Source organism: Panthera pardus, unplaced genomic scaffold, assembly GCF_024362965.1.
Source record: "Panthera pardus isolate Hobbes unplaced genomic scaffold, ASM2436296v1 HiC_scaffold_3, whole genome shotgun sequence".
Classification (NCBI taxonomy): domain Eukaryota; kingdom Metazoa; phylum Chordata; class Mammalia; order Carnivora; family Felidae; genus Panthera; species Panthera pardus.
In genome coordinates, this window is record NW_026526876.1 from 29,891,694 (window position 1) to 29,903,713 (window position 12,020).

The 12,020-nt window shown below is 54.0% G+C and overlaps 1 long non-coding RNA gene across 12 annotated transcripts in view; it reads right to left on the minus strand.

Moving 5' to 3' along the window:
* Nucleotides 1-240: 240 nt before the first annotated feature.
* The window catches only part of LOC109259752 (uncharacterized), a 71,398-nt gene continuing 59,618 nt past the window's right edge, over nt 241-12,020 (minus strand). For 10 of the 12 annotated variants that reach the window (XR_008418658.1, XR_008418659.1, XR_008418648.1 and 7 more), the window contains 2 exons: nt 10,098-10,208; nt 7,249-9,361 (listed from right to left, as the gene is read on the minus strand). This is a non-coding gene — a long non-coding RNA (uncharacterized LOC109259752). Of the gene's footprint in view, nt 2,283-2,659; nt 3,022-7,248; nt 9,362-10,097; nt 10,209-12,020 lie in introns of those variants that run through there. The other 2 variants (XR_008418656.1, XR_008418657.1) reach the window with 2 other exon arrangements.

The window sequence follows — 12,020 nt, forward strand, 5'->3', positions numbered from 1 at the left end:
GCTGGCTCAGTCAGGTCAATCCTAAGCGTCCCCAGGCTGGGTGGCGAGATCAAGACACGGAGCTGGCGCACGTCTGTGGCCGCACCACAGGCAGGCCGTCCCAAGGCTGCAGGCCCCTCGGCCTGGCGTTACCGTGGTCGTGTGTGAGAGGGGTGAGGAGCGTCTCCACGGCACCAGGTGCCTTTAGTACATCAATGAGAGCTTCAGGGAGGGTCGAATGAATGACAGAGAGAAAACGAAGAGCGGGACCTGCTGAGAGGAGGTGTATGTCAAGGGCAGGAGAGGGCTCCCTTCGCAAACACCTCCCTCGGGTCTGCCGGCTCACCACCGCCCAGGCTCCGGAAACTGGCCATGCTCGGGCATGGGCCCCAGCGTGCTCCCGGGTTACCCCTCACTCTTGGATTCAGCTCATTGGATCCAAGAAGAACACCTGACTGGAGCTAGCCAGTCCGATTCTTTCTGCCGGGAATCGGCACTCCTTACCTGTGAGAATGGCAGGTGAGGGGCAGACAGGGCCATCGCTGGCGGGAGGGTCCAGGGCACGGGGCCAGTCCGAAGCCGCTCTCGACGCTGTTCTCCCAAAGCCCATGCTGTTAGCTGGGAGCCCCAGGACTCCCCAGTTCATCCCCATTTATGGCTTGAGCTGGCAAGAGTCCACTTGTGTGCTTGCAAACAGAGGAACCTGCTGCTTAGGCCCACACATGGTCACAGGCCGGCCTGTGTGCCGCTGTCATCCACACGTGAGGGGCTTGGAGCCACGGGCCACCGGCCGTGGACTTCCCCCCAACCCCGCAACGCCAGGGGGGCGGAGAGAAGGCAGGCCAGCCAGGCCTTCTGGATGGAGTGACCCGCTCAGGGGAAGGAGCGCTGGGTTGGAATCAGGAAGCCCACCTTTGAGGCTTGGCTCAGCATTCAGCTTCCGTGTGTGACCCTGGACCCTTGTCACTGTGTCTCTCGGCCTTTTGATCCTTTATCCTTTCTACCTCCGTCTCTCCGATGCCAGAGTTCTTGGACATCTTTGTCTTGCTTTCTTTTTGAAGTTTATTTCTTTTGAGAGTGGGGAGGGGCAGAGAGAGCGGGGGAGAGAGTCCCAGGCGGCCCCACGCTCTCCGTGGGGGGCCCGATGCAGGGCTTGATCTCACAGACCGTGAGATGGTGACGGAAGCCAAAAACAAGAGTCGGATGCTTAACCGGCTGAGCCAGCCAGGTGTCCCTTGGGCATCTTTTTTTAGTCGCCCCTTCAAACTGGTCCCTCCCCTTTCCTTCCATTCTGCCCTAACATAGGCACACACACACACACACACACACACACTCACACTCACACATTCCCACACTCTCTCTCCATTGTGCACATATGTGCTTGCATGTTTTCTTTCTTTCTTTGTCTTTCCGTCCTTCTCTGTCCCTTGTAAGATGCCTTGAATTCGATGTGCCTTTGCAGCATATGGGGGGAGGCAGGGGCCGTATCAGCCAGAGTAGGTGAGCTGATGCCGTGGTACCAAAGGCCTCCCAAGCCTCAGGGGGCTTCTTCCTCCTGCTCACTGTCCGTGGTGAGCCCACTGGAGGCCCAGCTTCTTCTAGTCACTCTACCCCAAGGCCTGGGGATGACAGAACAGTCACTGCCTGGGGAACTGCCCACTCTTTGGCCAGTGGGTTTTGGTGATGGCAGGAAAGAGGAACGTGGCTGTCCAGAAACAGACCCAGAGTCAGTGGTGCAAGTGCCAACAGCTAATTGGGGGGGGGGGGCAGGGGACGCTGGTATGGAGCGGGAGAATGCCTCAGGGAAAGGAAAGCAGCTAATAAGGGATGTGGATTAAGCCAGCCGCTGCTGTGGGTGAATGCGGTTCGTCCCCTGGGAAATCCTGGGGAAACGGTGAGGAACCCATGCGCCAGGGTGAGCCCGCCTCAGGAGTGAGAGAGCTGGGGTGTTTATATCTCAACCCCCCAGTCGCTGGCCCGGGCTGACGGGGGTGAGGTGTGTATTTCCCTGGCACTCCCAGCCTGGGGTGCATGCGGGCAGAGCCATGTTTTGTGGTCTAGACAAAGCCCTTGGGCACAGAGACGCAGACACTGGGGGGACTAAGTCAGCAGGATGCTCCAAGAGCTGTGGGCGGGGCGCCGACCGGCTCTGCCTTGACTGCCAGTCACGCATGAGCTCTTCAGGTTTGCCCCTTGATATCTTCAAATGATACCGTCACTTCCACTCATGTGCCAGTGGCCAAATAGAGTCACACGGTCATGCAGACCCTCAACGGCACAGAGGATCTAGTCCCGCCAGGTACCTAGACAGAGAGAACGCCGGAATATTTGTGACAACCACGGGGACCCAGTCTGGACTCTTGCTGCTGGTACAGAAGCAGCCGGACTGAATCTGCCGTGAGACACCAAAGGTCATGTCCACGGGCCACAGGTGGTCTCCTGCTGGAACGCTTGCAGCCTGTCTCCTCCCCCCCACCTCCCTGTGGTCCATTTTGGGTTTCCTCTCCCTGTTCTCTCCTCCTCTCCTCTCAGCAAAGTCATTTCCGGGTTGCCCCTCAGCCCTCCCCTCACAGATGCCCCAGGGGGGTTCCTTAGCTGTTCCCATCCACCTCGAAGTTCAAATAAGCAAACACTTTGCGGTTTGCAAATTGCACAGGCAGCCAGTCTTTCTTCTCCTCACCTCACGTGAAGGACACCGTCTTCAGCTCAACAGATGTGGAAACTGAGGCACAGAGGAAGTAGATGGCCTGATTAAGAATACACAGTTCATGGCAGTCTAGTCGAAAAGGTCCTCGTCCAGGAAACTTTGGAAGGTTCCTGTCTCCTAATCCGGTGCTCAACCTTCCCTCTTATGTGGCTTTTTAAAGGTCAGCTTCTGGGGCGCCTGGGAGGCTCAGTTGGTTGGGTGGCTGACTTCGGCTCAGGCCATGATTTCACGGCTCGTGAGTTCAAGCCCCGCATCGGGCTCTGTGCTGACAGCTCAGAGCCTGGAGCCTGCTTCGGATTCTGTGTGTGTTTCTCTCTCTGCCCCTCCCCTGCTTTCTGTCCCTCAAAAAAAAAAAAAAAAAAAAAAAGGAATAAACATTTAAAAATTTAAAAAAAAAAAAAAAGGTCAGCGCCTGACTCCACCCACCATCTAGGGCCACAAGGGCCACCTCCTTCTCGCCATCCTAACTGGCCGGCACCCTGTCATTCTGTTATTTCACAAGTGCGTGCCCCTGAATGTGTTCTTCTGTCTTCCTTGAAAGCCCTTTTCTGTCTTCAGCAGCCAGCGGGCACCCGGAAGCTGTCCACCTCCCTCGAGCATAAGAGCCCCTGGGTCTCCTCCCTGCAGGCTAGACTTGCTGGCAGGTGGATTCCTCCCGCCTGTGGCTACAGCCACTCAGATGCCAGTTCTGTGGCTCACGGCCCAAAGGGCAGCCCAAACCTCCCTCTTTTCATCAGCCAGTCCGTTGGTTCAATTCCCCACCAGTGAAGCTCTCAGCCAGCCCAAGGATCCAGAGCTGGCCCGTTCACCCCACTCCCTCTCCTGGGAGGGCAGCCACTAGAATCTTCTGCCTAAATCACCCCCCTCGGCTCTTCTCTAAACAGCCCATGGCACTGGTTTGGGCTTCCTTGCACTGGGTCCGGCCTGAATTCTTCACCCCCATCTCAAGGCTCCAGACCTCCGACAGCCATGGCAAGGGGACAGGAGAGGGCGGAGGGGAGGCCTGAGTAAAACCTCGAGAGTCAAGAAGGAATTGGGTATCTCGCTGCCATTGTGGTTCCGGCAGGAGACCACATGTGGCCAGCGGACAGGTGGAATAAAGCCTGTGCCTTCTAGGTCCCTAAGTACGTTAGAACCTGGGGCGTCTGTGGCCCACACTTAGCCCGCACTCGCTCCTTTCATCCCAACACACAATCCCATTTTATGGATGAGATAACAGAGGATGAAGTAGGCAGATTGAAATCAGAGAGGAGGTGTGTTCATTTATCCTTGAAGAATATTGACTGAGTGCTTATTATGTGCCAGTCGCTGTTCCAGGCACTAGGGATAGACAGACACGGGAAGGAGATAGATAAAAAGTATGTCAACAAAGAAACACGTATAATAGAGTGTCAAGTCATGACAACTGCTCTGGAGGGAAACAGAGCAGAGCCAGGAGGTGCAGGGAGATGGCACCACCCCGGAAGGAGGGTTTCTCTGTCCAAGGAGGCAGTATTTGATCGGAAACCTGGACAGAGCGGGAAAGAGCGTCATGCAAAGCTTGGCGAGAAGAACACTCCAGGAGGAGGGAATGATGCCTAGTGAAGAAGGCACAGAGGTAGAATGAGCTCGGAGGATCTCGGGAGCAGCAAGAAGGCTGGTGTGGCCGGAGCAGAGTGACAGGAAGGGACAGAGGCAGGTGGGCTGGCGTGGGACCAGACCACGCAGGGCCTTGTATTGGTCAGGGGGACCCAGCTGCTGTAACAGCCACCCAAGCTCTAATGGCTTAACACGTAGAGGTTTGTTTTTCTGCTCATGTAATAGTTCTGTTAGTGTCATAAGACACTATGACACAAGGCACAGGGGTCTTGTTCCACATACCCAAGGACCCAGGCCCCTTCCACCTTGGGGCTCTTTCATCTCCTCAGAATCCTCGGTGGATCCCCCACGTCTAGCTGGCCGACAAGAAATGCGAGGGGAGAGGCCACGCCCCTGCCCTCCCCGCCCCACCTCCACCCGTGCAAGGAGGCTGAGGCACGTTGCAGGGGTGAGTCCAGGACCCAGAGGAGAATGTAGGTTTTGGTGAGCACCGGTGGCCTCCGCCGTGAGCCTCGGTGAGGCACTTGGATTTCATTCTACAAGTGGTGAGTAGCTGTCAGGAGGTTGAGAAGAGACGAGGGAAACCATCCAGTTTGTGTTTGAAAGGCTCACTCTGGACGCAGGGAAGGAGGGGCGCTGGAGTAAAGAATCAGCCGGAGTCACCTGGCTAGTTCAGTGCGACAGCTGGAATTTGAACTCCACCAGGCTGGCTCCGGGGGCCTTGGGCTTCGCCCCTGGGTCTGCTGCCTCCCGAAGCATGCCGTGCAGCTGTCAGCTCTTACATGGTTGCAGTAGCCGACCTGCCCACCTGTCTTTCCTGAAAACAGTTCACAAGGGAGGTAGAGGACAGGTTTCAGGTAAGTCAGGCCTGGGGTCGAACCCTGGCTCTCTCTGCCCTTAGCAACTACAGGGCCTCTGTTGCCTCGTTCAGCCTCAGTTTCCTGAAGAATGTAGCTCATAGGGCGATTGTGGCCGTGAGGTGACGCACTGTGTATGTAGTGTGGCACTGGGGCACAGCGGCTCTGTGCTAGGGGCTCCAGGGACAGTCTTCTAGGTATGCTTCTAGAAGCCTTGGGAAGAGCATCCCTGATCCCCAGTGTTAGGCTTTCCTTTTCCTAGAAGCCTGGGATCCTGTCCCCTGGGCTTAAGGCTTTGCCTCCTACGACCATGCAGAATCCACTGACAGAGGTGGCTACAGTCCAAAGTCCCCGTCAATTCTCTCCAGGGGAAGAGCTTCAGCAAACCCTCCTCAGAAGGCTGCTTGAGCCAGGGTCTCGGGGCCCAGTCTGCAGGGAAGGGAGTGCCCACAAGGGGAAAAGTGGCCCTTAAATCAGGACCAGAGATCCACTTTCCCTCCTGGGCAATTCTGCCTGCTCTCACCCCGGAATTCTCTCACATTCCTTCAGTCCATTCCAGGAAGAAGAAGTTGGCCAAACTCTGCTTCCCCCAAGCTCTTGGTGGGACCTCACAGGCTAGGACCTCGCCAGTATGAAGATCTGGGAGTGAGGCCTTGGCACCGACATCTGAGCCTCTGAGCACCGAAACTTTGAGCTTTTCTTTTCTTTTCCTTTTTTTAATGTGTATTTATTTTTGAGAGAGAGAGAAACAGAGCACGAGCAGGGGAGGGGCAGAGAGAGAGGGAGGCACAGAATCCGAAGCAGGCTCCAGGCTCCGAGCCATCCGGACACAAATCCTGACACGGGGCTCGAACTCAAGAGCTGTGAGATCATGACGTGAGCTGGTGTCGGATGCGGAACCGACTGAGCCACCCAGGCACCCCCAAAACTTTGAGCTTCTCTGATGCATGATGTTCGCAATGATTCAAAGGAGGAGAGCTCCAAGAAGATTCTAAAAAGCTCCGACCTAAACCTCCTCCTGGCTGAGCACATTTTGACATGTTGAATAGTGACAGGTGGAAGGAAGAGGGATTCTGACAAGTCTGGGCAGGAGATAAAGCCTGAGGGTGCAGGCTGGGGCGGGGGAGTGTCTGGGGTTGTTCACTGGCCACATTAAGGGGCTGGAGCTAGAGAGCCACAGGAAGGAACTGGGGAGGGCCAAGCAGGAGCATTGAAGAAAACCTGCCAGAACGTTCCCTCAGGACATGCGGAGCTAACAGTTGTGATCTAACAGACAAGTGTGGCTTCAGGGTGGAGAGAAGGACTGGAAGGCCAAGGAGAAGACAAGAGAGAAAGGGAAAGAGGACAGAAGGGGTTTAAAAAAAACCTTGAAAGATAACGGAATTTCAGAGTCCACTGAAAATCTCTCCCACTGCACAACACCAGAAAGGGGGGGGGGTGGGGTGCAAAATACAACAAACACTTTGAAAGATATCTTTCGGGGTGCCTGGGTGGGTCCGTCAGCTAAGCGTCCGACTTCGGCTCATGTCATGATCTCCCAGTTCGTGGTTTCAAGCCCCACATCGGGCTCTGTGCTGACAGCTCAGAGCCTGGAGACTGCTTCACATTCTGTGTCTTCCTCCCTCTCTGCCCCTCCCCCACTCATGCTCTGTCTCTCTCAAAAATAAAAAATAAAAACATTTTTGAAATTAAAAAAAAAAAAAGCACTGAATTCACAGACAGGTGAGGGCAATCCTCAGGGCCCCCAAATGAAGAGAGAGTAGGAAATAAAGATGCTAAGATGACTGTAGATAGTAGCTGCCCCAGGACATTAGCCCAGCTCCCTAACATAGGGTCTTAAGTTTTAAGATCCACATGGCACTTAAGCAAGGTGGGAAATCGGAATTGAGATTCCAGTGTAAAACCGAAATCCTTTTCATCTGGAATGACCTGGAATGAGGCTGGTGGCCTCACCAGCAAAGAGAGACTGAAGGAAACATAGCTGTCTTGGCCTGGGCTCTCAGTTGAAAAAAAAAAAAAGCGAATCTTTCCTGAGAATTTGGGAATCATAGACTAGACTCTTCTTCTGCAGGTTGGGGTTCAAATGTACACTGCTTATGTGATTTGGAAAACCACAAACCAGGAAGTTTTTTCTTAAAGTCTAGCCAGCTTAGTAGTACCTTGGGGAGCCAACGTTAATCCTCTTGGGAGCCGACGCTCTTAAGCGAGGCCTCCCAGAATTCCCACAGATAAGGACAGCCCACATGGACATGAGGGCACAACCTGTAATTCCAAGGTACATAAGAAAACGAGCCACAATGAGTGAGAATCAGCAGCTAAAACAAACAGCAGAATTAGACCTCCAGACGACCTCAGATGTTGGAATTATCAAATTCGGACCAAAAACCAGCAGGTTTGAATTATTTAGAGAAAAATACTAAAAAAGATACAAAGCTTTTACCCAAACGTGATTTTGTGCCAGCTTCCCAAAACCTCTTTGGGACAGGAAGGGGAAGTTGCATTTGCTCCAGTGTTGGATAAAGACTCAGAACAGAGGCCAGGAGATCTGCTTGGGATCACACATTAGTAACGAGCAGCATCAGAACGTGAAATCCATGGTCCCCTGCCTGCAAAACCGATGCTGATTTCTTATAAGTCCCCTTATTCTCAATTACATTCTCGAGGGCCGCTTGGACAGGGGGTGGCTTAGCAGTGGTGAAGCAGTCAAGGATCAGTACAGGGAAAGGCAACAGGAATGCATGCCACTGTCCTTAGCTCTGACCGTCTGGAACATTGGGTGCTCTCTGTGACCCGTGGAGCCCGGAAACTCCATCCTACTTACCCTAGGAGGTCTGTGTTAGGGTGAGGGAAGAGGTGGAAGAAAGAGTAAGGGAGAAAGAAAAGGAGGGGAAGGAAGAACAAGGGAGGAGAGACACAGATAATGCAAAAAAGCATAATCACGGGGCACCTGGGTGGCTCAGTCAATTAAGCATCTGACTCTTGATTTCAGCTCAAGTCATGATCTCACAGTTCGTGAGTTCGAGCCCCACGTAGGGCTCTGTGCTGACAGTGTGGAGCCTGCTTGGGACATCTCCTCTCCCTCTGTCTGCCCCTCCTCTGCTCATGCTCTCTCTCTCTCTCTCTCTCTCTCTCTCTCTCTGCTCCCCTGCTTACTTGCTCTCTTTCTGTCTCTGAAAATAAATAAAATAGACATTAAACAACAACAAGAGCGTAATCGCATAAAAGGACTGTCCAAAGGAAAAAGCGAACCTTTGGATTGACAGTTTTCAAAGATCCAGGCTCTGCTAAGTGACCCATTAAATTTTATATCCCCCTCCTCCCTCAATGATAACGTTGTATCTCAGCACATGAGAGCCTATCTAGGGACCACATTAACCCGCCTCCCTTGCAGTCAGATGTGACCTTGGGGCTAAGTGTTCACGGATAGAATGTGAGCAAAGAGAGGGGCTCCGTTCCAGGCTGGAGCCATAAGACAGAGGCGTGCCTCCATGAAAACCCAGCCTTGATTCTAGACCCCAGGGCTGTGGGTCCACAGAGCCACACAACAGAAGGAATCTGGGCCCCTGTACGTGTGCGTGAACAGAGTTGCCCGCTGACCTGGGATGTTACAGGAGAAGGAATTGAACTTGTATCTTCTGAGTTGTTGGGGCTCTTTGTTACAGCAGCCTGGCTTTACCTTACCACACCAAGAAAAACACGCCCTGATACTGCTGTGAACAGGTGACAGAGCATCAGAAACACACATGTCGCATGATGCAAAGCTCTGTAAAATTCTGACACGAACCAAAAGTCCGTGCCGATGGCTGGAAGAATTGGCAGAGATGATGCCCCTGAAGTGTCATTGTCACCTGGGTGATGCTGCGAGGCTCACGGTTTTTCTTAGTTTGGGTTTTTTTTTTCTTGATTTTCTAAATACTATTTCACCACCAATGGAACTTTGACTTTTGTCTCACAACTTACAGTACCGATTTCATGGACTTTTGCCACCTCTCATGTTTCTTACCATCATGAAGCGTATTTTTCCCTCTGAGTATTCAAGAGGGCAAATGCTCTTTCTGGGGGTTCCCCTGGCTGCAGGAACAGAGGGAAATGTCCCGGGCAGGAGGAGCCCAGCTGGCCTGGGCAGGTAGTGAGGAGTGGGTCTACTCACCTGGCCCTTTCCACCCCGGGCTCTCTGTCCCTGCTGGACTGGGGCCTCCGGCTGGGTCCCTGGGGGGCGTCTTCAGCAGTTACTTTCCTTCTGAAACCAGAAGCGCCTGGTGGGTAGACAGTAAGCCCTCCCCCTCCCCCACCCATCCACATCCTCAGCAGAAGGGACAGGAGTGACCCCCACCCAGGGAGGCCTGAGAGTGCTTCATGCAAATCACGCCAGCCCCCATCCCGGGGGAGACTTCGAAAGCCTCACCCCTGTCCCCACTGAGGTGCTTGGGACACAGTGTCCGGGGCCTGATAGCCCTTTCGGGAAACAGGGCAGGTCAGAGCAGGAAGGGCCTTCCAACACTCCTTGGTCCAACCCTTTCAGTTTACAAAATGGGAAACTGAGGCCCAGAGAAAGGGAGTGACTTCCAAGCAGGGTTTAAGTCTCAGCTCCTCAGCAAGAACATTGTTTACCAAACCCCGCTAGCTCTGTACAGATTTGTGTTGGTGGCCTCTTATCCATGGCATGTATTTTGCATCCCAAAAGCAAACCACACACAAATATCCCACCCATTCTCACTGAAAATACACACAGTCCCTCTAGACGCTGACCCCGAGCTCATTAAAACCAAGATGCTCTGGCTCTTGGGAAGGAAGATCGACCCCCACCGCCCCGACACATACACACACACCCCACCCCTGGTGTAGCAGAGGCAGACTCCTGCAGGGATGGCCCCGGGATCCCTGGGGTGGGGGGGTGCTGAATGTGCCCCCCACAGCACACAGGAGGAGGCCCTACAGCTAGAAGCCGCTGCCCTGGATTCTGGCCCCATTGATACCTGTTTGCTGTGTGGCTATGGGGCCCTCACGTGCCCTCTCTGAGCCTCAGTGTTGCAGGTGAAAAGTCTCAGCGCGGGGGTGGTCCTGATGACATTCTGGGATCGGAACGGCTGAGGAAAGAAACTTTGTTAGGTCCTCAAGTGGGCAAGCAGGACTCTGCTCCCAGACCGGCCCAGCCCAGGAGGGCGCAGAGAGAAGAGCCAGCTTTCCGGTGGGGAGAGGGAAGAGAGGGTCCCAGCTGCCCTGTGCAGTGGCTCTGAGGTGGTTATGTGGCAGGAACAGAAGCAGCTCATTGGGCGTGGTCTGCTAGCACCTTGCATGGTCCTGCCTGGGACTGAGCGGGTCCTCATACAGGGACATCTTGCCGGGGTGAAGATCCCCCCCGGCTAGGAGTGAGTGAACCCTGGGCAGACAGAACCTTGGGGCTCCTTGCGCTCACACACTCGTTTCCTGCTTCATCCGCCCTCTCCTAGAACAACCTGAGGAGGCTGTGAGTCCCGGCTCATCCAGCCCTCCCTTCCTCCCTCCCCAGTGCCAGCCAGCAACCCCGTGGCGGGGAGGCCTTCCCTGACTCTGCACCGCCTGTTCCCAGGACGGGGCTCCTGCTGCCTTCTTCGGTGTGGACAATTACAACTTCTCATCACACAGCAATGCCCACCCCCAACCCCATGTGCTTCTGATGCAGCCCAGGAGTTACAAGTTCTCAGGACTAGGCTTCTGATTCCTCTCCGTGAGTAAATGCACCCACGTGATCACAGCAGCCAAGCCCAAGGCCCGGGCCATGGTTCCCCTGGGGGGCGGGGGAGGGACCTCGTGTCACCCAAAGGAGCACGGGAGGGGGCCTCCTGGGAACCGCCAGGTCTGAACAAGAGGATGATCGGAGTTTCTGGCTTTGATTCCGTTTCTGCCTGCCTTGCGTTCAGCCGTGGCAGCCTGCTCCCCGAAGCCCCGAGGCCTGACTCAGAGGCCAACCACCTCTCTAATCGCGGGCTTCTTCAGTTCCAGGCCGCCCCCCACCTGCCCGGGCCCGGGCCCTCCCAGCTGGCCTCCACCCCCTCGCCCTCCCCCACTCCTGTCCAATCTCTGCAAGGAAACCTCCTCACAGCTTTGATTTTGGCTTCTCTTCCCCAAAGCCTCATCGTGCTCTGCCTCTTCTCTCCCCACCCCAGAGAGTAGTTTCTTTAATCCTCTCTGCCAGGAGGCCTCTTTTCTTCCCTGCTCTGAGATCCTCTTCTACCCCTGCTTTTCCTCCTGCTCCTTCTCCCCTTTCTCTGCCTCCTCCACCTCCTCTTCCTCCAGAAAGCCCTCCTTGCTTAATTGGGAAGGGAGAAAGAACACCCCTGAGTCATCTGTAATTGTCCAGCACCGTCTCGCCTTCTCTGCCAGATGCTGCAAGTGGCTGGGGCCAGAGAGGCAGGCAGGGGGCCCCCGCCCACACTCACTGCCGCCCGGTAAACGGCTTCCTTTTTGGAATTAGTCAGGCTCTTTCTAAAGTTCATACAGAAAAATAACCAAGCAAGAATACGCAGACATCTTCTAAAAAAGAACCGTGAGGGGGCCTAGACCTACCAACTATTTAAAATAGTATAAAGCTATGGTGATTAAAACAACACGAATAGACAGACAGATCAAGGGAACGGAAAAGAAAACTCTAGAGCGAAAACAAATAGTAACAGCAATTTGGTCTCTGGTGAAGGTGGTGTCTCAGATCATTGGGGATAAGATGGGTTATTTATTCAATGGCGTGGAACAAATGGACAATGGAGCTGGATGTCTGTCTCACACCTTGTACCACAATAAATCTCAGACGCATTAAAGGCATAAACATAAAAATATGAAATCCGTAAGATGCTGTTAAAACATACTTTCAATGAGTTTGGAGGAAGGAAAACCTTTTATTTATTTATTTTGATTTATTATTT